Source organism: Mirounga leonina, unplaced genomic scaffold (genome assembly GCF_011800145.1).
Source record: "Mirounga leonina isolate KUSES-001 unplaced genomic scaffold, KU_Mleo_1.0 Mir_115, whole genome shotgun sequence".
Classification (NCBI taxonomy): Eukaryota; Metazoa; Chordata; class Mammalia; order Carnivora; family Phocidae; genus Mirounga; species Mirounga leonina.
Window position 1 is genome coordinate 27,345,265 of NW_023270268.1, and position 26,060 is coordinate 27,371,324.

Genomic DNA, 26,060 nt, shown 5'->3' on the forward strand with positions numbered 1-26,060 from the left:
CTTGACAACTTGGGAGGTAGAGTGCCCATCCCAAACTTCCCTGCTCTGGGCAACCTGACGTCCACTGTCTCATTAGCAACAGCTTCATGAGGCGGGGTCCTTCTTTTTCCTGGCTTTCACTCTTTATGATGGATGAAGGGCAATGCAGTAAAGCAGGGTGCTGAAGAGCCCCAGCCTCTGCAGACAGATATGCAGGATTAATGCAGCTAGCTGTGCCTCTTACCACCAGCCCCCTGCTCCTGCACAGTTTACTTAACCTCTTTGAACTTGGAATTAGGCAAGTAGAAGTATGTTAGTTTAAGCTTTCATCACAGGCCTGAACATAGGGAGTCCTCATTAATGACGGTTGTTGTTGTTAATATTATTATTATTACGGCTACTGCTTTGTACCTTGATTTGTTTATTGCATAGTCATTAATGTCTGTAGGACAGTTCCGACAAATGACACCCAGGTAGGGGACTCCTAGAAGCTTAATTCAGTGAAGCGAAATTGTTTATAACTATGCCCTAGCCCAGGGGTTGGCAAATTTTCTCTATAAAGAGCAAGATAGTAAATATTTTAGGCTTGCAGGCCACGTGGTACGCATTGCAACTACTCAACGTTGCTGATAGTAGCTTCAGAGCAGCCTTAGACAAAAAATGAGCAAATGGGTGTGGCTATGCTCCAGTGAAATGTTATTTACCAAAGAATTGGCTGGCAGGATGGGAGCCATGGTTTGCCAACCCCTGTTCTAGATCTTTGCCCATGCACAACAAGGTATTCCTAAACAGAACTCAAAAGGGAAGGGCACATGGCTGAGAGGACACAATGGCATTTTAGTCTTGATTTTGCCCATGCAGCATTATAGGAATATTACTTAGCTCCTCCATGCCTCAGGTTCTTCCTCTGCAAAACCTAGGGAATCGCACCTCCCATGCAGAGTTTTTTTTTTTTTTTTAATATTTTATTTATTTGACAGAGAGAACACAAGCAGAGGGAGAGAGAGGGAGAAGCAGACTCCCATCTGAGCAGGGAGCCCATGCGGGACTCGATCCCAGGACCCTGGGATCATGACCCAGGCCAAAGGCAGCTGCTTAACAGACTGAACCACCCATGCAGAGTTCTTTTTTTTTTTTAAAGATTTTATTTATTTATTTGAGAGAGAGAGAGAATGAGAGAGAGCACATGAGAGGGGGGAGGGTCAGAGGGAGAAGCAGACTCCCTGCCGAGCAGGGAGCCCGACGCAGGACTCGATCCCGGGACTCCAGGATCATGACCTGAGCCGAAGGCAGTCGCTTAACCAACTGAGCCACCCAGGCGCCCACCCATGCAGAGTTATTGAGGATAAATGATCCCAAGTATATAAAAGATAATTGAGTAAAAGATAACACATGTAAACAAGATATGTGTGTACGTTTCAGGTTTCTCACATGACCTTACTTCTTATCAGTCCGATCAGATTGTGAACTTGTTGAAGGCTGAACCCTTATCATCTATTGCCTTTATTTCTCTCCGCCTCCTCTCTAGATTGTAGAAAAGTAGAAAAGCTCTCTGTACAAAGCAGGACATTGCCTGCCTTCAAACTTCTGTCATTCTCTGAAGACCAGTTTTTCTCAGTTGCAGACGGTAGAAACCAACACTTGCAAAGTGAAACAGAAAATACGTTTCTTGGAGGCACATGCTCAGATCGGGGAGCTAGGTTGGGGGTGGGGACCCAGGTTATGTTTGCACCACTGTTGTTAGGCTGCTACCACCGACTCCTTCGTTCCTGCATCCTGACAGCACCCTCAAGAACAACTCTCCACAGTTTCTGCATCTTTGTTTTGCTCCCGGAGGATTAGAAGTCTGTAAGGAACTGAATGTTTAGTCATATACCAAAATTTTAACTCCCGATGTGAGGGTACTAGGGGATGAGGCCTTTGGTGGGTGATTAGCTCATGAGGGTGGAGCCATCATGAATGGGATGGGTGCCCCGATAAATGGCACCCCAAGAGCTTTCCCACCCACTTCCCACTTTGTGAGGACACAAGAAGATGGTAGTCTGCAACCCAGAAGAGGGTTCTCCCTGGAACCCAAGCATGCTGGCACCTGGATCTTGGACTTTCAGCCTCCGGAACTGTGAGAAATAAAAACCTATTGTTTATAAGTCACCTAGTCTATGGTTCTTTGTTAATAGCAGCCCAAGCCAACAAGAGAAAATCCCTGAATGGGTGAGGCCAGATCACCTACCTATACCCTGGCTACAAGGAGGCAAGGAAAGAAAACTTTATTCTGCTCTTTTGGCCTCTGGAGTGAGAGCATTTCATCAAGTCACTTAATGATGTAGAGCCCTCCGAATATGAAAGATTGGGGGGTGGGACATGGCTGGGAAGCCAGAAGAAAGGCAAATGTCTACCATACTGATCACCTGTTACCTGAGCCACTTGTTTGTGGAGAACCTTTTTTTTTTTTTTAATTTTTAAATTTTTTTCTTTTGTTTTGTTTTTTAGATTTCACTTATTTATTTGAGAGAGAGCACATGAGAAGGGGAGAGTCAGAGGCAGACTCCCTGCTGAGCGGGGAGTCTGATGCGGGACTCGATCCTGGAACTCCAGGATCATGACCTGAGCCGAAGGCAGTCGCTTAACCAACTGAGCCACCAGGCGCCCTGTGGAGAACTTTTGAATCACAACATGGTTTACTTCCACAGTCACTTTCCCGATTGCTTGCCTATCAGTTAGGTGATGGGATGAACTAATGCCCCCAAGCTCTGGCCTTTGGTTCCCTACAGCAGATGCACCAGTGCTCCCTTCATATCTCCTCACTTCTGTGTGTAGCAGTGTGCTTTCCAACAGCCAGAACCTACAGCTTTGTCAGAAGGCTGCCCTTGGGCTGCTGGAACCCGTTTTGCCTGCCTTCAAGGCCAGCTCGAAGTGCCTGTGTAATTTGTAACGCATTAGAGGCTCCCTTAATCAATAACAGTGGGCATGAATGTATAAATACCCCAGCTCTCTTGCCCCTTGAGTAGGATCATAATGAAGTATGCGTTTTATACCATTTTCCAAAACTTTTCCACAGGATTGAACTTCAATTGCACATTATGGTAGCTGCCTTTATAGTGTACCCTTTATATCCTGCCTTTTCTTCCTTACTGGACAAACACACACACACACACACACACACACACTTCTGCCCACATCACCCACCATCGCAAAATAAACTATGCGCACTCAATCTTTCTCTCAGCTTTGCTTCTGGGAGAAGCCCTGACAGATCTCTGAATCTAAATGTTGGCATACTATTTTTCAAACATATCAAGAATGTTAAGATGATTTTCCCCACAAAGTTCTGTAATTCACAAGAACAATTGCAAATACCTAGCCAGGCAAATATGAGATGAAGAAAGCATTGTTTTTTTCCTCTGTGAAAGAATCAGTATTGGAGTTCTATGTTTGTATGAAGTCTGCCCCACGGTGAAAACACTGATGCTACGAAGAAAGAAAGCTAGGAAGGAGGAAAGAGACAAAAAACAATTATTCAGGAGAATCAGAAGTACATAAAGGATGGGCCTTGGACTTCTGGAAGATGATAAGGAAAATTGCTTTGAGGCAACAGGGTAAGAGGAGAGCTCCCTAAGCTCTGGAAAAACGAGATATGAGAAGCAAATGAGAAGGGCTGTAAATCACCGGGTAATCAAAGCAAAAGCTATTTTGCAGGGCCCTGCAGAAAGCTATCAGGAAGAGAAAAGTCAGGTCAACTCCCTGTGACTGAAAAAACACAAAGCTGTCAAGTCTTGAAACTGAAGGGACTCATCTTGATATTTCTGATGGCATTCGGTGGTGGGTAGTGGCTGCTGGTCTCCTCTGGGAATTGGGAGGAGGAGGCTCTTGTTGGATGTTCTCGTGCAAAGAGGAAGATAACTTGAACATATTTTTTCTCTCCACTGCATCCTGAAAATTGAATTGCGATGATAAAGATCAGGCAATTGTGCTGAAGCACTGAACTCTTTTTTTTTTTTTTAAAGATTTTATTTATTTATTTGAGAGAGAGAGTGAGAGAGAGAAAGAGCACAAGAGGGGGGAGTGGGAGAGGGAGAAGCAGACTCCCTGCTGAGCAGGGAGCCCGATGCGGGGCTCGATCCCGGGACTCCAGGATCATGACCTGAGCCGAAGGCAGTCGCTTAACCAACTGAGCCACCCAGGCGCCCCTGAAGCACTGAACTCTTTATGAAATAATAGCTCAAGTGCCGAACTCTAATCTCGTTCCCCTCTTTGTTGGGTAAGGGAAGGATTTGGCTATCACCTGACCGAACAGGTAAGAAGATGAAGTATCAGTCACTATGTGCCCTGAGGTCAAAGTTCTCTCTGGTGAAGCAAGCCAGCTTGGCAAACATTCTAATATGGAAGGGCAAAGGTGACCATGGGTCAGAGGAGAGAAAATTCTTGAGGCTGAAGGAGGGTTAAAAATAGAAGTGGAGGGGTGCGTGGGTGGCTTAGTCGTTAAGCGTCTGCCTTCGGCTCAGGTCATGATCCCAGGGTCCTAGGATCGAGTCCCGCATCGGGCTCCCTGCTCCACGGGAAGCCTGCTTCTCCCTCTCCCACTTCGCCCTGCTTGTGTTCCCTCTCTCGCTGTCTCTCTCTGTCAAATAAATAAAATCTTAACAAACAAATAAATAAATAAAAATTAAAAAGAAAAAATAGAAGTGGAGGGGCGCCTGGGTGCCTCAGTCAGTTAAGTGTCCAAATCTTGATCTCAGCTCAGGTCTTGATTTCAAGGTTGTGAGTTCAAGCCCTGCATTGGGCTCCATGCTGGGTGTGGAGTCTACATGAAAGAAAGAAAGAAAGAGAAGAGAAGAGAAGAGAAGAGAAGAGAAGAGAAGAGAAGAGAAGAGAAGAGAAGAGAAGAGAGTGAAAGGAAGGAAGGAAGGAAGGAAGGAAGGAAGGAAGGAAGGAAGGAAGAAAGAAAGAAAGAAAGAAAGAAAGAAAGAAAGAAAGAAAGAAAGAAAGAAAGAAAGAAAGAAAGAAAGAAAGAAAGAAAGAAAGAAAGAAAGAAAAGAGAGAGAGAGGGAGGGAGGGAGGGAAAGAAGTAGAGAAGAGGTAAGGAATTGACTGGTTGTGGAAATAAAATGTAACAAAACAATTGATCAACTCTAGTTCTCAGCCAAAAAGGACTTAGGAAGGAAAAAAGCTTGGAATCAAGTTTGGGGGAGCAATCCAAAAAGTTGTTGATGTCCCATCATCCTGCAGAAGAAAAAGTACATGAATTTGGGCAGCAGAGACAATCTGGTTCATACAGGAGATTCTGGCTAACACGTATTTATTTGTGGACTTAGAGCTGAATAGTGTCACTGTCATCAACTACAAAGAAGATTCCAGATTAGATGAATGGGCTATAGGGAGGTCCCACAGTAGTTCCAGTAGCTGACACATGCTAGGCTGACTACAGGTTGGTTTTCCCACTGATAATACTATGACTTTCTCTCCTGAATGTCACAGCTGAGGCTTTGTTACTCCTTTCTCATGGAGCAGAGAACAGATAGCCCTTCTTGAATCTTCTTGAATGCCAAGAAGTTTTTGTGGTAAGGGATGTGGTCCAGGTGGCCAAGTCATATCAGCTCATCTATGGTGGCAGGCAGCGAATTTTTTTTTTTTTAAAGATTTTATTTATTTATTTGACAGAGAGAGACACAACGAGAGAGGGAACACAAGCAGGGGGAGTGGGAGAGGGAGAAGCAGGCTCCCCGCAGAGCCGGGAGCCCAATGCGGGACTCGATCCCAGGACCGTGGGATCATGACCTGAGCTGAAGGCAGTCGCCCAACCAACTGAGCCACCCAGGCACCCAGCGAATATTTTTTTTAAAAGACTACTTATTTGTGGTGATCTTGAAAGCATAGTTGATTCTCTTCCTTGGCTGGTCACTTCTGATTCTGAAATGCGAGGCATGATTTCTCCCAAAGTTTAGCTGAAGTGGTTTCACGTAGTGATTCTGGACAATGCATGCACAGGCCTGCAAATACAATGAAAACCACACTAGGTCATTCATAACTGTAGGCACGAGCAGGTAACAGATGTGAACTGAATGGGTTCCTGAGCATTTCTTTACTTAATCTTTAAAAACTGAGTTCTGAACTTTCTATGTATAATATTAAAGTCAAAATGTGTCTTCCATTTTGAACTTAATGCAGTGTTTATCAGAATGTTATACTAACTTGATTGTGCAGTCACTCAATAATTACTCAAAGAATTGCATATACTTGATAATTCTGAAGAATTACTTAATCAAATACTTAAAAGTTTGAAGAGATATCAAAATGTTCAAAATATCAAATGTCAGTGTTAAAGTTCTAATGAAACTTTAAGATCAAATAGATCACAGACTAAAAAGTACCAGTAATAAGGAAGATAGACAACCCTGGAGAAAAGGATGTTGGAGAAGAGATGAAGAGTGAACACAGATCCCTCTGAGAATATTCATATTAACTTGATTGTCTCTGCTGCCCAAAGTCATGTACTCTGCTTTTTGTAGGATGTGTTGCTTACCTAAACTTGATTCTAGGACTTCTTACCTTTTCTAAATTCCTTTTGGGTAAGAGGCGGAGTCCATCCGTAGATAACTAAACAGAATGAATTTGAATAATCAACAAGCAGTAATCAACGCAGGTGCAATTAATGTTAGGACATGGCCACAACTGGGAAGGCTCTAATGAACTTGTTCCTTCTTCCTACAGCACTCCCTTTTGGTTCAGTTTGATACAAATAACCCTGTCATATTCAAAATAGGACACTATCCCATTACTTTAGCCCTTTCATAACCATTAGCAAATTATAGGGGAAAAGAAACCACTTTGAGAGTCTGCTTATACATTCCGAAACTCTACGATGCTCACTCAAAGCAGTCAACAATTGGTCTCTTTAAGTGTTGTTATCTAAGAATACAATTGTTTATTAAACGTATAATTAAGCTAATGGATCGGAAGATATCATATGTGAATATGTTAGTTTTCTGTTGTTGCATAACAAATTGCCACAAACTCAGTGGATTAAAACAACACACATTTCTGGGGCACCCGGGTGGCTCAGTCAGTTGAGTGGTTGCCTTTGGCTCGGGTCATGATCCTGGGGTCCTGGGATCGAGCCCTGCATCAGTCTCCTGCTCGGCGGGGAGTCTGCTTCTCCCTCTGCTCGTGCTTTCTCTTTCTCTCTCTCTCAAATAAATAAATAAAAACCTTTTAAAAATTAAAACAAAAAACCAAAAACCCCACATATTTCTTACCTCAGTTTCTGTGGGTCAGGAATCTAGGCATAACTTAATTAGGACCCTTGCTCAGGATCTCACAAGGCTGAGCTGAAGGTGTTAGGTGAGGCTGCAGTCTCATCTAGAGGCTCAACTGAGGAAGAATCCACTTCCAGCCAATGTTGGCAGATTTTATTTACTTGTGGTTGTTAAGGCAGAGGGCCCTGGCTTCTGGCTGCCGGTTGACTGAAGGATGCCTCAACTCCCAGAGGCTGCCTGAAGATCCTTGCCACCTATGCTTTCCAACGTGGCCATTTATTTTATCAACCCAATAAGAAGGGTCCCTAGAGCAAGTCTGCTGGCAAGACAAAGGCTTATGTAGCATAATGTAATCATGGCAGTGATGTCTCATTGCCTTGAACATATCCTATTGGTTAGAAGCAAATCTTAGGTCTCATTTCCACTCAAGAGGAGAAGATTATACAAGATTATATAAGGGTGAGCACCCTTAGGCAAGGAGACTTAAATTGTGGAGGGCCACCTTAGAGTCTGTCTGCATAGTACTTAATTACTAGATATCAAGATCTTCTGAAAGGATGTATGTTCCTCTCAGGGGTTAAGTAAGGACACCTGATTGCCATGGAGCCAAGCAGCAAGGACTGTTGCCCTGTAATGCTCTCCTATACCTTGTGGCCTGTATTTCCACAGACTGACTTGGAAAGGATCCACCTTCTCAGGCATCGGTACCTGCGAATGCTGGAGCAGCAGCAACCAAACCAGCCTTTGGAGGGCATCTCAGCAAACATGAGAAGGACCAAAGAGGCTTCCTTACTCTCTGCGCTTGAAAGTGCACACATAGCAAAAGCCTTTCTATAAAAACCAAACTCTCTTTTTATCTGAGCAGAAAACAAAACAATCAAACAGCTAAAAAGAACAAAGTCTTCTGTTGGTTGGTAATATAGATGTATTATGGCATCAACTTATTTAGTTTTTACTTATTTTTCTCCAAAAACCATTTTTTTTCTCATCTTTTCATGGAAAGTTTCCATACAAGAGCTTCATGACTGCTTTACAAGGAGCCAGCTCCAACCTTGTTTTATCCTTGAAAACATCCTCAAGTGCCAAGCAAACCAACAATCTGAAGTAGGGAAAGACTCTAGCCCCAACAATATCAAGATTGCTCATGAAAAAGACTTGACTGGCTGCAAGTGCCCGGGATTTCTGGGTGTCACCATTATGTGGTTGTGCTTCAGTGCCCTGAAATAATGGCACTTTAATCTCATGTCCACCCATCACTGGCTGAAGAGGGAAAAAAAGCTAAAGATATAAAATACTGAGGAGGGCGCCTGGGTGGCTCAGTTGGTTAAGCGACTGCCTTCGGCTCAGGTCACGATCCTGGAGTCCCGGGATCGAGTCCTGCATCGGGCTCCCTGCTCGGCGGGGAGTCTGCTTCTCCCTCTGACCCTCCCCCTCTCATGTGCTCTCTCTCATTCTCTCTCTCTCAAATAAATAAATAAAATCTTTAAAAAATAAAATAAAATAAATAAAATAAAATAAAATACTGAGGAAAGGTGAGAGTACTGCCTCATTACCCATAAAATACGGTTTTATTGCAATGCTGCAATATAATTCTTTTTCCTTCTAGTACTAAGAGTTATTTAGTCTTACGTACTCAAACTTTTACTTCATGACTTAATGTGAGAAAATCTCATTTTGCTTTGAAATTCTTGTTTTTGTGAAACTGGTTTCTCTGTAAATAATGGGTTTCCTTACTCCTTCTGAAATGCACTTATTGTCTGGAATAGAGACTCAGCAGTGTCCTCGTGTTCTGCAGACGGAAATGCACAGAGAGCAGTAACATATAGCCCAGGACGTATTAAAGTCTGAGTAGCAAACATTCTGAGGCATATCAAGGGTCAGATATGAGATAATTAGATACTATTATACGCATATGTTTGTGTTTACTTGACACCTTTGTGACAGTTGGCACAATTGACAACCTCCTTCTAAAACAAAGAACAAATAGGGACGCCTGGGTGGCTCAGCCGGTTAGGCGTCTGCCTTCAGCTCAGGTCGTGATCCCAGGGTCCTGGGATTGAGTCCCACATCGGGCTCCCTGCTCAGTGGGGAGTCTGCTTCTCCCTCTCCTCTTGCCCCTTGCCCCTGCTCACAAATAAATAAATAAAATCTTTTTAAAATAAATAAATAAAATAAAATAAAACAAAAAACAAACAAAAATCTCTCTTTTATCCTGGTACACTATATATCACTTATCCCATCCTGTTGTACTTAATGGTACTCTCTTTTTTAAAATCTACCTCTAAGCCCTTAAATTTTTTTCAGGTTGTATCTATGGTCTTTACCAGTACTTAAATCCTGGCTCTGCTATATACAAAGCCATGCAAACCAGTCCATATGCTTAACCTCAGTGAGCCTCAGTTGCCCCACCTATAAGATGGGGCTAATGACATTATCCACTTAATTGTGTTGTGATGATTAAATTGACAGTATACATAAAGAACAATCCAGTGCTTAGCTGGTGAAAGTCCTCTTGTATTCTCTTGTTTTCACCTGTTATCACCCTCAGAGAACTCAGAGACCTGCAGGGGGGAGCCTGCAGCTTTACCAACCACTGCATGTGGATAATGGCCCAACTGAAATGGTCACCTTATCTCACCTGGACATGACCCTTTTATCTTCAACTTCATGGTGGGCATTTTTCTCTGACAGTTCAGCTGCCCCTTCCTAACAGTGTGTCTGAAATCAATCTTATCATCCTATTCTCCTTGAAAAAAAGACCTGGAAAATATTTGATAATTCCTCCAAAAGGTAAACATAGAGTTACTGTATGATCCATCAGTTCCACTTCTGGGTATATATCCAAGAGAACTGAAAATATATACCCACACAAAAACTTGTACATGTATGTTCATAGCAGTATTATTCATAATTGGGAAATAGCCCAAATGCCCATCAACTGATGAATGGATGAATGAAATGAGATGGATCTGTACAATGAAATAATATTCAGCCATATAAAGGAATGGAATACTGATACATGCTACAACATAAACCTTGGAAACATGCTAAGTGAAAGAATCTTGACCTAGTGTTCATGTATGATATGATTCCATTTATATGACAAATCTGGAATAGGCAAATCCACAGAGGCAGAGAGTAGATTTGTGGTTGTCAGGGCCTCTAGGGGATAGAAGAATCAGGAAGTGATGGATAATGGGTGCAGGGTTTCTTTTTGGGGTGATGGAAAGGTTCTGGAATTACATAGTGCTGATGGTTCACAACATTGTGAACATGCTAAAAACCACTGAAAGGTATACTTTAAGAAGGTTAAAATGATGAATTTTATGCTGTGTAAATTTTATCTCAATTTTAAAAGGAACCTCTGTGGACAGAGCAGTGACACTAGTCTATGAAGGCAAGGGGAATCGAGCCAGAGACGCAGGGGGGGATCTTTGATCTCGAGCAACCCAAGGCACTCATTAACAACACCAGAACAAAGTCTTGAGGGGATGTCACTGTAATCGCTTCCAAGCCGTATTCAGAATCTGACCCCCAAGGCTCAACCAAGTGGGTCATTTATGCAGCTTTGCTGAAATATATTCAAATCCATATCTAAAGACCAAAAATGAGGGTGGAAACTGAAGGGTGAAAATAGCCAAAGGAAGCACTTGAAATGGAAAAGAAGTTCCCCAGGGGACTCATTTTTTATATTCTTTATTGCCAGGTTCATTTGGAAGGGGAATAAGTCATCTGGCAATAGTCATACATTTACTATTTCCAATGTATTTTCTGTTTATGTCCTTCTCTTTCTCCCTGCTTTTTCCTCCTTCATCAAAAGTTTGACCGTCAAGGCAAATAGGAGTTCTAGAACTTCACAACGTTTTATAAATAAAGCAAAATCCAGTCCTCATAAGGACTCAGCTTGAAGTCTGTTTCTTTGAAGGTAACCTGTCAGATGACCTGATTAAAGGTGATGAGAAGATTTAGGGGAGTTTTCAAGACATGCTGTACTGCTTCTCACCAAAATTTTATTAATCTTCTGATATTGGAAAAGTTCCCATGAAAAGGACCTGGGAGAAAAACATTCCCAAATCGTCCCCTCAGTCTGTGGAACAGATCTTAGTAGCTACTAAGTGAAGGAGTCCATGTGTTCCCACAGATGGCTGTTGAAAAATGAATCATGTTTATTAATTTGAGAAAACAGAAAGAAAAGAACAAGGAGTATAGGACCTCATGATATAGCCAGGCCTCACTGAGAGCCTCATGAATGGCCAAAGTCAAATAATCTGGAGTTAGCTGGCTCCTCCCACGTTCTTCTCTCCCCATCCTCAACTTTTATAACAAACAATGTTTCCAAAAGGGCAGCCACTACCCTCTGATCCTCTGTTTTACACCCCATAGTCTGAAAATTATTAGGAAAAGCTGATGCATCTTGTATTAATCTACAAGGGCTGTTGTAACAAAGCACCACAAACTGAGTGGTTTAAACAACAGAAATTTATGGGGCGCCTGGGTGGCTCAGTTGTTAAGCGTCTGCCTTCAGCTCAGGTCATGATCCCAGGGTCCTGGGATCAAACCCCGCATTGGGCTCCCATGTCAGCGGGGAGCCTGCTTTTCCCTCTCCCACTCCCCCTGTTTGTGTTCCCTCTCTCGCTCTCTGTCAAATAAATAAATAAAATCTTTAAAAAAATGAAACAAAACAAATTTATTGTCTCATGTTCCAGAGGCTGGAAGTCCACAATCAAGGTGTCAGCACAGTTGATTCCTCTTGAGGGTGGTGAGGGCTTGAGGGTTTGTTCCAGGCCTCCTCTCCTATGTCTCTCTGCAGCATCTCCCCTCTATCTTTGTCTTTGTGCCCAAACTTCTCCTTTTTATAAGAACGCTCATTATATTGGATTAGGGTCAACACTTAATGATCACGTTTTAACTTGATTACCACTGCAAAGACCCCATCTCCAAAAAAAGGTCACACTCTGAGGCACCAGAGTTAGGACTCCAACATCTCTTTTTGTGGGGGACACAGTTCAACCCATAACACTGGTCTAGGCAACTTAAGGAAGAGCTGAGGGAGAGGCCCTTTCTCTTACCGTCTAGCTAATTCTCTGTTGGATTTCTTCCTAGGGGAGTTTACTTCTGGGCCAACCGGGAATGACTAGGACCAGGGGTTTTACAGGGTTGTTCAAGAAGAAGAGCCTGCAGGGAGCAGGGGATAAAAAGGTTTGTGGAGGAGCACGTAGGTGGCTCAGTCTTTAAGCGTCTGCCTTTGGCTCAGGTCATGATACCAGAGTCCTGGGATCGATCCCACGTTGGGCTCCCTGCTCAGTGGGAAGGCTGCTTCTCCCTCTCCCACTCCCCCTGCTTGTGTTCCCTCTCTCTCTGTCAAATAAATCAATAAAAATCTTTAATAAATAAATAAATAAATAAATAAATAAATAAATAAATAAATAAATAAATAAATAAAATCTTTAAAAAAAAAAATAGTGGGTGCCTGGGTGGCTCAGTTGGTTGAGCGACTGCCTTCGGCTTAGGTCATGATCCTGGAGTCCCTGGATCGAGTCCCGCATCGGGCTCCCTGCTCGGCAGGGAGTCTGCTTCTCCCTCTGACCCTCCCCCATCTCATGTGCTCTCTCTCATTCTCTCTCTCTCTCAAATAAATAAATAAAATCTTTAAAAAAAAAAAAAAAGATGTGTGGAATTACCAGGAGTCTTGAGGACAAAGCTACAATCAGAGGACCTGGGGTCCCACCAAATTGAGTAAGAGAAGCAAAGAACAGAGTCTAGGACACATCATAGAAGCTCAGCAAGAATCAGTTGAAGAGAAAAGAAATGCAGAAGACCAAGCTGGGCACAAATATAAGACAATTCAAGGTGAGATTATATCAGCTAGGAAGTCTCAGATGTAAACAACAGAAATGCACTCCAGCTGACTTCAAGAGAAAACAAATTCATTATGAGAATATTGGGAATACAAGGAAACTTTTAGGGGAGAATAATAGGTTTACTATCTTGCTTGTGGTGCTGGTTTTATGGGTATACACATATGCCAACATTGATCAAATTGTACACTTTAATATGCATTTTATTGTATGTCAGTTGTACCTCAATACAATTTTTTTAAAAAAAGGATATTGAAAATTTCTGTACACTGATATGGGGAGTATAAATTTGTATAGTCACTTTGGAAAACATTGTGGCAGTGTCTATGAAAACTGAACAAATGCATATCCAACGCCCTGTCATTTCTACTCCTAAGTAACCACCCAATAGAAAGGCACCCAAATCTTCATCAAAAACATGTAAAACAATGTTCATAGCAGCACTTCTTATATTAAAAATGTAAATGGTGTAAATGCCCGTCAACAGTGTAATGGTGTGCAGGGAAGGTTAACTCTGTAAGCCTGGGCTACTCAACTGCTGTACGTTCCCAAGTCTTCAGGACTACCTTTGGCTTAGCTCCTAGAAGATCTCTGAGCTTTTGCAATATCCTGCCTGAAAAAAGTGTCTTTATATGCCTAAAGCTGTGGGCTATGCCAATTAGTTTAAACTAACAATGTGATTTATGTGAATGCCTATTTTTGTATGCTTGAGCCTCTAGGCCATAATGTATGAGTTTGACCTGTGTCAGGATGGATACTGGGTAGCTAAGGTCAGCAATGGGGACACTGCACACCTTCATGACTAGCCTCAAACAACAGCAACAAAACCTGGACACCAGGGGTTGGATGGGCTTCCCTGATTGGCAACATCTTGTCATACATACTTGTGGAAAAATTAAGTGCTGTCCATGTGACTTCTCCGGGAGAGGACAACTAGAAGCTTGTACCTGGTTTCCTCTGGACTCAGCCCTCTATACCTTTCCCCTTTGTTGATTTCTATAAGCTGTCACTGTAATAAAACTTAACTGTGGGTACAACAGCTTTTGAGTTCTGTGAGTCCTTCTAGCAAATCCCTGAACCTGAGGGTGGTCTTGGGGACCCCCGATACAAGTGGGTAAATATATTATAGTGTATTTATAAAATGCAATGCTTTACTATTCCGATAAGAGCAAGCTACAACTATACCAAACAATAAGGATGAATATCACAAACATAATGTTGGACATACACAAGAGAATATGTGCACAGATTTGATTTGTATAAAGTGAAAAAAAGAAAAAGAAAAAATAGGCACAACTAATTCATGATGTGAGGAGTCATGATTATGGTTGTCTTGGATGGCAGAAGGTAGTAACGTGGAGGGTGAATAAGGAAGCTTCTAGGACATTGGTAATGTTCTGTTTCTTGATCTGGGTACCAGTTATATCAGTTCATGAAAACTCAGTTTATGAAAAATCATCACTTCTGTGGTATATAAACACACACATATACTTACATATGAATATAAGTATATACATACACATGTACATTACACTTTAATAATAGAAATGTTACAGAATATTGGATGGTAAGCAGCATCTTTAGAAAAACTAGACAATCAGGCTGGCAGACTATGCAACTGGAAAAAAGCCCAAAATCTCACCATGGAACTGGTCTAGAAAAAGCCCCACTGCTATACCAATAGATACCAGATGGCCATCTGCTAGGCCATCTTTATCAAGGCCACTAGGAATGTTGTCCCTGAAGAATGGATGTAACTGCTCTTACTGCAGCTGTTGCTTCCTGTCCCTGGAAGGAACTCAGTGTGGTCTCTGCTTCTTCCCTGGACCTGCTTCTTTAAAGTATAGAAAAAGTGTGGGTATCGGTCATGGTCATGGATGAGGGCTAGGTCATGGGCTTTCATCCTAGCAGTGAGGATGCTAGAAAAAAGGAGTCTGGCATTTTGCAGTGTCTATGTTGGGAAACAAGCTCAGCCTCATTAGAATAAATTACAGATGCTGGATAGTCAAAAGAATGAGAAATGCCCACCAAAGGTATTTTGCATCTGGAGAGTTAAACCAAGATCAAAAATGTTTATTGAGTCTCAACTATGTGTCAGGCACCAAGTTAGAAGCCTTTATACATATGAGAACACTTGATCTGTGTTTTCGCAAGTGCTCTATGAGATAGTATAGACCCCAGACAGACCTGAGAAATCTTCTTCGAGGTCGTCCTTGAGCATTCAGCCAAGAACTGATCTGCCCATGCATGATCTGCAAACTACCCGCGGCTGGGGAAAAAAATCTAAAAGGATTAGAGAACACTACCTGGTGCTCACATAGGGCTCATAGTATATGTTCACAGACCAGACGGGAAAACTCCTAAATCACAGGGCAATGGGTAGAAAACTCAGGAAGATCTTGCCTCAGTAGCAGAAAATAATTAGCTCTGGTTAAAAATGGCTAAATCATAAAAGCAAGACCCCCAAAGATCAAACTATACAACTAACTTAACATTCCAGAATAAAGCTCAAGAATATTTATGGGAGGGCACCTGGGTGGCTCAGTTGGTTAAGCATCTGCCTTCAGCTCAGGTCATGATCTCAGGGTCCTGGGATCAAGTCCCGCATCGGGCTCCCTGCTCAGGGGGAAGCCTGCTTCTCCCTCTCCCACTCCCCCTGCTTGTGTTCCCTCTCTCGCTGTGTCTCTCTCTGTCAAATAAATAAATAAAATCTTTAAAAAAAAAAGAATATTTATGGGAATACGAAAATATCCAGCATCTAACAAGGTAAATTTTGCATCTGGCCTGCAAACAAAGATTACCAGGCAGACAAAGAAGTAGAGAACCATGACCATGAGGAGAATAATCAATTAATTGAAATTAACTCAGAACTGATATAGATGTTAGAATTAGAAGATGAGCACATTAAAACAGTCATTATAACTGTATTCCATATGTTCAAAGTGTTTAGAGACATGGAAAATATAAAAATATAATAAAAGATCCAAGTAGTACTTCTAGAGACAAAAACTATAATGACTGAGATGAAAAATACACCGGATAAAATTAGTGACAGATTAGACATGGCAAAAGAAAAGATTAGTGAATTGAAGACATAGCAATAGGAGGTATACAAAGTGAAACACACAGAGAAAAAAGGAAACAGAAAAAGGGAATCGATGTATTGTGGGACAACTCAAGGGGCCTGCTATAAATGTTATTGGAGTCCTGAAAGGGAGAGGGAGAAGAAGCATTTGAGGAAATGATGGACACAAAATTTCCAAACTATGAAACTTATATATCCACAGATCAAAGCTCATGAACAATAAGCACAAGAAACATGAAGTAAACAACACCACGACACATCATCAGGTTGTTCTTAACAGTGATAAAAAAAAATTTTTTTAAATGATTTGGTGTGGTAGAAGAGTCTTTCTGAGTCACTGAACAGATCTGGGACCGTGTTCTGGAAATTACCAGTTTTTACTATCTTCTCAGAACTTTTCAAAGCCATACACACTCTAGGACGATTCGATTAGAAGGGAAAGAGCCAGGAAGCAAAGAGACAAGTTAGGAGGGTTTTGCAGGAATCCAGTGGACCTGAACTAGGGCTGTGAAATAGAGAGGGAAAGTAGGAGACATTTAGGAAGTAAAATCGGCAGTACTGGGAGACTGCTTGTGAACCTAAAAAACAGCTCTTGCTGGCAACTGGTAGATGGTGTCAGAATTCATAGAGCCAAGGGGGAAGACAAAGATTGAATTTTAGACACTCTGAGTTTGAGGTACATATGGGCTCTCTGTTTAAACCTGGGGAAGATGTCTGGCCCACAGATACAGCTTTGGGAGTCACTAACCCATAATTTGAAGGTCCCCAAGTCCTCCAGCCTTCTTGTGACACCCTTACCTTTCACACTGAACAAAATGACCCGAATTTTGTGGACGCCTGGGTGGCTCAGTGGGTTAAGCATCTGTCTTCAGCTCAGGTCATGATCCCAGGGTCCTGGGATTGACCCTACTTCTGCTTCTGCCTTGGCCCCTCCCCTCCACTCATGCTTTCTCTCTGGCTCTCTCTCTTAAATAAATAAATAAAATATTTTAAAAATAAAAAAAAAAACTAAAATGACCTGAATTTCAATCCAATGCATGCCAATGCCTAAAGTCTGGGTCCACCAAACATTCTTAGCTCAAAGTTGAGAAAGAAGCTAGGATCCAGACCCCTGAAGAGGGGGGCACTGGCCAGCTGGCACTCTTGTGTCCGGACCTGGCTGTGCTGGTACGTCTGAGCGGGGCAAGGGGGCAGATTCTAAGAGTGTTGGAAAGAATGCAAGCTTTTCCCCCTTTATTATAGAGATGGCCGGCTGCTGCCAAGGGGCTGCTCCCAGGTGCAGAAGTGTTGCTGGTATGAGTCTCAAGAGCAGGAAGCAAAACTGAAATGGAAAGGAGCAAGTCCCTTTTTATTCCTTCAAACTTGCAGTGGCCCTCCATTGGCCAAGCCAAATGGGGAATAGCTGGCAAAGGGGACCGTGGTCTGTAGAATCCCAGCATCACTGAGTATAGAACGATGTGTTAGGAGCTGAGAGACAGATACTTAAAAACTGGCACACTCTGCCTGGGGGGAAAGGGTGTCCTTGATTGCTCTCTTCTTGCGCTCTGATCAGAAGCCGTGGTCCTGAGGAATGGCTGTGTTGAATCTTGCTTGCTGATCTCATGGAGCTGCATGCATTTCCAGTAGGGAAAACAGAACATGATTTCAGTCATAAGTGACATCTCCTCTTGGGGGGACAAAGTGAACTCAGCATTTCAGAATCAAGAAGGAGAGCCTTAAAAAGCGATTGTCCTATAAAATTCTTTTCAAATATGCACTTTAGCTCTCACATGTTTAAAATTAGCAAAATGAAATTCCTCATTCAGATGTTACAGCCAGTCTGATGTCAACTGAATTCCAAATGGTGATCTCAGCATTACACCTGCCTCCACCAATAGCAAGAAACCCAGCCGCCGATGGGAGGGAACTTAGCAGCTCTGGCAACGTTCAGCTGCCAAGTGAAGGCACCTGTTACAGGGCTGCCTCTGAAAAACAAAGGCGTAAGCTCCTAAAAAAGACCAAAGTGTAGAAGACAATGCAGATGGAAGTTGAGAATTGGGCACTGCTGTGAAGGGGGGTGGGGAGGGTCTGTTTTTACATAAGATATGCCTGGTAGAAAGCCATCAAAAACACTTGAGAGAAAAATCTTGGGAAGGAGAAACTCTTGACAAGCTCTTAGAAAACAACTTCTTTACAGATTTACAGCTCCATGAAGAAAGGAGAATCAACCCATGCTGTCACTACTCTTCCGATTCCGTGCGACAAGTGCAATAACAGCATTTCTGTGGCTCTACACACCCCTTCAACCTTAGATGCTGTTTGAGCTTGACAAGCCTTGGAGTTTAAAACATTGCTTTCCTCATGGAGCATCTTGGAATCAGAGGACGTCAGGACTAGAGGACCTCGGAGCAAGAGCAAATCACAAAGAGCTGAAAGGAATTCTGTAGCAATAAAGATTTTATAACTGTAAACAAAGGCCTCTGGGGAAATAGAATTATATGTAAGTGTCTGAAAACTCATATTAAGGAAGGAAAGAAATGGTTGGGGATAGTTCAAGGAAATAAAAAAAAACAATTTTAAAGAAAGCAACTGTAAATTAGGATGAGAATTATACTTTAATGCTGAAGCTAGAAAGTAATGGAGACTTTCTTCATTTTGATGAAATGTTTTACATCATTAAATAATACAGAGATTTTTCATCCAGGAAACTCAAGCATTTCTCAATAAATTCTGAGTAGGCAATATTGTTCAAAATTTTATAGAGACATGGATCCTCACATAGAAGAAAGATAAAACAATTTAGGTATAAACAAGAATTGTTCTAGCGATTCATTTTTTTTTTAAGATTTTATTTATTTATTTGAGAGAGAGAGAGAGCACACAAGCAGGGGGGAGGAGCAAAAGGAGAGGGAGAAGCAGGCTCCCAGCTAAGCAGGGAATCCCACGTGGGGCTCGATCCTGGGATCATGACCTTAGCCGAAGGTAAACACTACACTAGTCATTCTTATTGAGCACAACCATGTGCAAAAATCCTCAAGGGCCTTAACCCTCTGTTTTTATCCTAAGTCAACTTGACCCATTATTATAGGCTGAATGTTTACCCCCGCACCCCACCCCCCCAAAAAAACCCCTCATATGTTGAATCCTTAACCTTAAGACAGGGCCTCTAAGCAAGTAATTAAGGTTCAATGAGGTAATAAAGGTGGGACCCTCATCCAATGGGATTAGTGTCCTTTTAAAGAGAGACACTAGAGCACCCTCAATCTCTCTCACCTCCCTCTCTCTCTCTGTCTTTGTGTGTACCCACCAAGGAAAGACTATATGAGGACATAGTGAGAGGTGGCTGTCTACAAATCAGGAAGAGAGTCCTTACCAGAAACCAACTTTACTGGCACCTCAATCAGAACCATGAGGAAATAAATGTTTGTTGTTTCAGCCCCCGCCCCAGCCCGTGGTAGTTTGTTGCAGGAGCCAGAACAGACTAAGATACCAAACAAATCATATACGTTGTTATGTAACTGCTCACAGGTAAATCAATGCATAAATTCTCCAGCGATGATGGAGAATTAGCATTTGTTAATTGCCTATGTGTGAATTCTCTTTCGCGAAAGTTGTTTTATTTTTGATCTTTCAGTGAAAACTTTTTATGGCATTGGCTTGACACACTGGGAAATGTTAGCATCAAGTAAATAGCTGTCATGGAGCTTGGTTTGAGCCCAGGAATTATGTTCAAGACCAGGAGTATAAGGAAAGGAAAGGTGACTGTCATTATTTGGAAGCCCAGGCTCTACGTGTCACAGGGATAGAGAGGACCCTAACCACCTATCTGTTACTTCAACCACAATTAATCCAGACCTAAAATAGCTCACTAGTCACAGGGCTTTAAATAGAAATGATGACAACATAAAAGTTGATTGGTGTGTCTTTCAGCTTGTTTACTTCATAAGCACATATATTAGGTACCTATTGTACACCAGGCATCCTGCTTAGAGACATAAAAACAGCTGGGGAGGTAGTCTGTATAACGGTTAAGAGTTTGGGACTTGAAGTCAAATAAAAATCTGGAAAACAGTATGGAGGTTCTTCAAAAAGTTGAAAATAGAGCTACCATATGATCCAGCAATTGCACTACTGGGTATTTACCCCAAAGATACAAATGTAGTGATCTGAAGGGGCACCTGCACCCCAATGTTTATAGCAGCAATGTCCACAATAACCAAACTATGGAAAGAGCCTAGATGTCCATCGACAGATGAATGGACAAAGAAGATGTGGTATACATATACACTGGAATATTATGCAGCCATCCAAAAAATGAAATCTTGCCATTTGCAACAACATGGATGGAACTAGAGGGTATTATGCTAAGTGAAATAAGTCAGTCAGAGAAAGACATGTATCATATGATCTCACTGATATGAGGAATTTGAGAAACAAGACAGAGGATCATAGGGGAAGGGAGGGAAAAATGAAACAAGATGAAGCCAGAGAGGGAGACAAACCATAAGAGATTCTTAATCTCAGGAAACAAATTGAGGGTTGCTGGAGGGGAGGGGGGTGGGAAGGATGGGGTGACTGGGTGATAGACACTGCGGAGGGTATGTGCTCTGGTGAGCGCTGTGAATTGTGTAAGACTGATGAATCACAGACCTGTACCCCTGAAACAAATAATACATTGTATGTTAATTTAAAAAATTAAAATTTAAAAAAATAAAAAATATGTGATAGAGTGAAAGAATGTGACTCTAAGCATCACTGTGATAAACAATTTCTATACCTCAAATTGCAATCACATTATCTTTCTTTTAGATAACATGAGCTGCCATTCCCATCAGACTTCTGCCCCCCTCATTCCCAATGGAGGTTTTCACAGGAGGTGGCAATGACAGCTGAGTCAGTTACCCAGATAAACACCTCTGGACTGGGCCTTTCCACTAGAACTCAAGACAAGTACTTAAGGATTATCTGAGGCGCCAGGCTCTCTGGCCACCGAACTTCCACCCACACAATGGAGTCAGAGAAATGGGAAAGGGAAATTGGATCACTTCTTGATTCCAAGAGCCATCCCCCACCAAGGTAGGCCTAGCCCAGCCACACATCTGCTTTCAATTACACCCTTAACCTTTCAAAACAAGCATTAGAAGAGAACACACCAAAATGCCCACCCACCCCCGCCCTCCATCCTCCTAGTTAGCCAAAGTTCCCTTACTTAGGAAAAAAAAAAAAAAGTTGTGTTCCTTATTGCTAAAACCATATTTTTAGTTTTCATAGAGAATTATAGGTAGCACAACCACCAATTTAAAAGTTCCCCCAGGGTTGAACCATTGCTCTCCCCTCCTTAGGAAGAAATATTCTGTCTTGTCGTTCTGGGTTAGTGTTATTCCTCTCAGAAAGAGCAAAGCATGACTGCTAAGGGGAAGGTGGAAGGTAGTCATGGTCCTGAGGAGAGGGTGACACAGCCACAAAGACTGGCCTCCGAGCTTACCAGGAACAGTAAGCTTGCTGGGGATGTTTTGTGTTTCTATTAGAGGACCAGTTTGCAGTAAACTCAAGACTGGATGAAAGGAGGGGTGCCTGCGTGGCTCAGTCGTTAAGCATCTGCCTTCGTTCGGCTCAGGTCATGATCCCAGGGTCCTGGGATCGAGCCCCGCATCGGGCTCCCTGCTCTGCGGGAGGCCTGCTTCTCCCTCTTCCACTCCCCCTGCTTGTGTTCTGTCTCTCGCTGTGTCTCTCTCTGTCAAATAAATAAAATCTTAAAAAAAAAAAAAAAAAAGACTGGATGAAAGGAGACAGAGTTAGTGGAGGCTCCTGCCCAAACTGCATTAGATGAACAGATTACACTTAGGGAGCGGTTTGTGGAAAACCGTGATTTTGGAGATTCTTTTTTTTTTTTTTAAAGATTTTATTTATTTATTTGACAGAGAGAGACACAGCGAGAGAGGGAACACAAGCAGGGGGAGTGGGAGAGGGAGAAGCAGGCTTCCCGCCGAGCAGGGAGCCCGATTTTGGAGATTCTTGACATGAAGGGCCTGCCTGTTCCAAGTCCGAGATTCCCCCTTCTCCAAGTGGAATGGAACACGGTGTTAGTGGCAGAAAAGGGAGAGAGGGAGTGTTGTGTACAGCTGGCTGTGGTTTCTGGCGCTGAACTTAAAGGAAGGGTTGTCTCCCTGAGCTGAGACGACTGCTAGTGTGCGTCAGCTTGGTAAGAGGAACCGAGGGAGAGTTTGAGAGCAATCCCCTATCAGGTCAAGAGATCACTGAGAAGACAGAACTGGGTGGGAGGTGCACTTGAAGCTTGATAACTGCAGGAGCTCCCTCACGGAAGAGTGGCTATGAAAGAAATGAGCTGGGGGAAATCCCGCCACTGCCAGGGAAGTACATTTTAAAATGTGATTCTAGGGGCGCCTGGGTGGCTCAGTCGTTAAGCGTCTGCCTTCAGCTTGGGTCATGATCCCAGGGTCTTGGGATCGAGCCCCACATCGGGCTCCCTGCTCAGCGGAGAGCCTGCCTCTCCCTGTCCCTCTCCCTCTGCTTGTGCTGTTTCTCTTTCTCTCTCTCTCTCAAATAAATAAATAAAATCTTAAAAAAAAAAAAATAAAATGTGATTCTGATGGGAGCTCTCAAATGCTCCAGCACAAGATCTCTACCCTTCAACCTCCACCTGACAAATCGCTCCACAGCCCCACGTCTTACCTGACAGCACCCAAGCCCATGGTCCCTGGACCACCAGCATCAGCAACACCTGGGAAGTTAATACAAATGCAAAATCTCACTCTTCGCCCCCAACCTACTGAATCAGAAACCGTGAGGGTGGGGCCAGTGATGGGGGTTCAACAAGCCCTCCAGGTGATTCGGATGCATGTTCAAGTTTGTTTTAACCAATGCAGAAAAACGTCTTCTTCCTAAGTGGAGGACAAGTGTCCCAGGGGTTCAGAGGTATTGTGAAGTTCAAGAAATCAATACTTGAAGCCAGAAAGCAGAAGGCGTAAACGTTGTATAGCTCACAGAGTAAATAGAAACACCGAAACTGTTGAATTGTGGTTGTAACAGGAACAGGGGGACGGGGGTTGATTGTGGATTTTGGGAAAGTAAAAATCCACCATCTGCAGGTGTAAGATGATTACTCCCTATATGGTGGGAGCACCGAGAAAATATCATCATATCAAGTAGCACAGAAAATTTCCTCACGCAAAAGGTAGAATGTTGGTGCTGCATATACTTGCCCTAAGGAGCAATGGTGAAAACCTCCCTTTCCCCTCGCCTGATTGCATTTAGAGCTGTCCTTGGGGGAGCAAGAAACTGAGCCAATATCCACAGACCTAGTGGGATGAGAGTGATTTCTCGGTGGAATTCATAATAAAAAATGGTTTCTGTTTTCTGGGCTAGCTGCTTCTCCATCATTCTCACTGCTTGCCCTTCATTTTATCTCTGGGCTGGATTAATTCCCAGAGAATGAAGTCATTTTCCTGATAGAAACTCTCAGCACTGATTGAAAGGAGAAAGAGAAGGGGGATTAGTGGGGTTTTGGTGTTTGTCCTGATGCACTTTGGAAACACCATCAACTCAGAGGCATCCTGGAGACACGCTTTCTGGTTTCCGTTCCTGTTTCTCATCCTGATTTTTTTTTTAAAGATTTTATTTATTTATCTGACAGAGAGAGAGACAGCGAGAGAGGGAACACAAGCAGGGGGAGTGGGAGAGGGAGAAGCAGGCTCCCGCCCAGCAGGGACCCCGAGGCGGGGCTCCATCCCAGGACCCTGGGATCATGAGCTTGGCCGAAGGCAGACGCTCAATGACTGAGCCACCCAGGTGCCCCTCTGCTGGTTATTTTTCTATCGAATAGAAGACAAGCGGTGGCAGGCAGTGAGTTGTACAAATAACAGGTGATCGCTTCCACTCCATATTGTGCCACTTTGCAGGGGGAGCAGAATAAACCCTCACCGCTGGGCAGGTCCCCTGGGTTCTCTCGGTCCTTGCGGATGTACACTGTAGCCACCCGATCTCCAGTCAACTGCCATTCACTAAGGCAACTGAGTCACAGTGGCAATCAAACCAGCACTCCTCCAGGCTGAGATGGCAGACATGTCCTTACTGGGTGAATACAACGGGACTGTGACTCTCCCACATCATATCTGTATACATAGTGAGCAAAATTGGGCGCCTGGGTGGCTCAGTCAGTTGAGCGCCTGGCTTCGGCTCAGGTCCTGATTGATCCTGGGGTCCTGGGATCGAGCCGCACATCGGGCTCCCTGCTCAGCGGGGAGTCTGCTTCTCCCTCTCCCTCTGCCCCTCCCCCCACCTGTGCACATGCGTGCACACTCTCTCGCAAAAACAAATAAAATTTTAAAATAAATGGTGACCGAAATTAACCATCGTAGCCTATGTCAAACAGAAACTGAGATTATGGTAGTCTTCAAAGTTAGGGGAGCAGAAAATCTGTATCTATGAGTACAACCTCTTTTCAAGATCACTAGAATCATCCAGAAAGGAAGCTTTATGAGTAAATAATGAGTATTAGCCTTAGTTATGCAGAATCCAGGATAGGGAGTTGTATGATTTTACACGAAGATGCACCTGATCTCTAATCTAATAATTCTTAGCCTGTAAATTCCTAGCAGTCTACGTTTGTATTTCTCATTAGCAAGGCAACTCCATGCCTTTCCTTTGTTAGATTCATCTGTAAAGAGGCTCTTGGGAATCCATTTCTGGAGGTGGGCTAAGAGGCTGTGCTGTATACTGACTGGGAACGGAGACTCGGGAGATTCTGGTGCGTCAGTCCACCTGGGTGGAGTCCCTTCTCCTCGGCTTTGTAGCTGTGTGACCTTGGAAAGTTGTTTACCCTCTGTGAGCCTCAGTTTCCCCCCTGGATGCTGCTGTAGTCTTACATGAATAATGTCAAGAATTTAACACAGAGCCTGGCGGAAAGACCCGATACATATTAGATATGAATTATATTTGTCACCAATTTTAGTTGTGTTCGGTTCACCAATTTTTCTTTTTATGCCAAATCTAGCCAGGACAGTTTCAGTCTGGGTTTTCTTTCCTCTTCCCCGACCCACCCCTTCCCCATCTCTTTTCATTAAACCAGGAGAAGGTGATCATGAAACAACCGTTTGAAATGAAGTCTGCTTTGTGTCCATCCGTTGGGAAAAAGGCTTTGATCACAGCCGAGCTGTGGGTGTTTGGCAGGCTGCCCGCTTCTGCCCAGGCGAAGAGGCATCTCTGAAGGTTTAGATATTTTAAAAAAGGAAGGGAAAAAGGCAGCTCGCGGGTTCCTCGAGGGTGTGTATAAATGGCAACCTCTCCTCCTCCCCAAGCTTCAAGGGCCTCCCCTCTTTCCAGGGCCAGGGTGTCTGGGTGTTCACGCGCCTTGTCTCTCTGAGCTGTGAGCTGCAGGGAGTGCACGACGCTGCCCTTAGCATTCTGGTGGTTCGCAAGCACAGTGCTTGCCGCTGGACCTCATTAGAGTTGGCTGTCTCCAGCATACAGAGGACACCGGAAAAGCCGGCCAGCCTTGCGCCTAAAGCAGGGGCAGGAGGGCAGAGCCTCCTCCTCCTGGAAGCCAGCCCGCAGCATTATGTAAATGACTTCTTGGAATTGCCAGCCTGGTCCTGGTGAGCATGGAGGATCACCTTGCAAGTGGGCCCAAGGCCAGCCTGACAGATGGCCTGGGCTGCTGCAGCATGACCCACATTAGGCCCATCAAGTATGTTCCCTGAAGGCTAGTGGCCCAGCCAGGAGTGGCAGGGCGGCTGTCCAGGGGGACAGCACAGTCTGCGACGTGGGTTCCCAGCTCCGCTCACCCCTCCTCCCCAACAGTGCTGCCTCTGAAAGGAAACAGACCAGCTCTCTCCTTCCTCTTGAAAGCACAGCTCTGGGCCTCATGATTTTGGGGTTGATGTCTGG

At 43.5% G+C, this 26,060-nt stretch overlaps 1 long non-coding RNA gene across 1 annotated transcript in view; it reads right to left on the reverse strand.

Annotated features, from left to right (window-relative positions):
• Window positions 1-5,760: 5,760 nt before the first annotated feature.
• LOC118003598 overlaps window positions 5,761-26,060 on the reverse strand; it is a 57,660-nt gene continuing 37,360 nt past the window's right edge. Inside the window, exon 3 of the long non-coding RNA XR_004677362.1 lies at window positions 5,761-5,966. This is a non-coding gene — a long non-coding RNA (uncharacterized LOC118003598). The remainder of the gene's footprint in view (window positions 5,967-26,060) is intronic.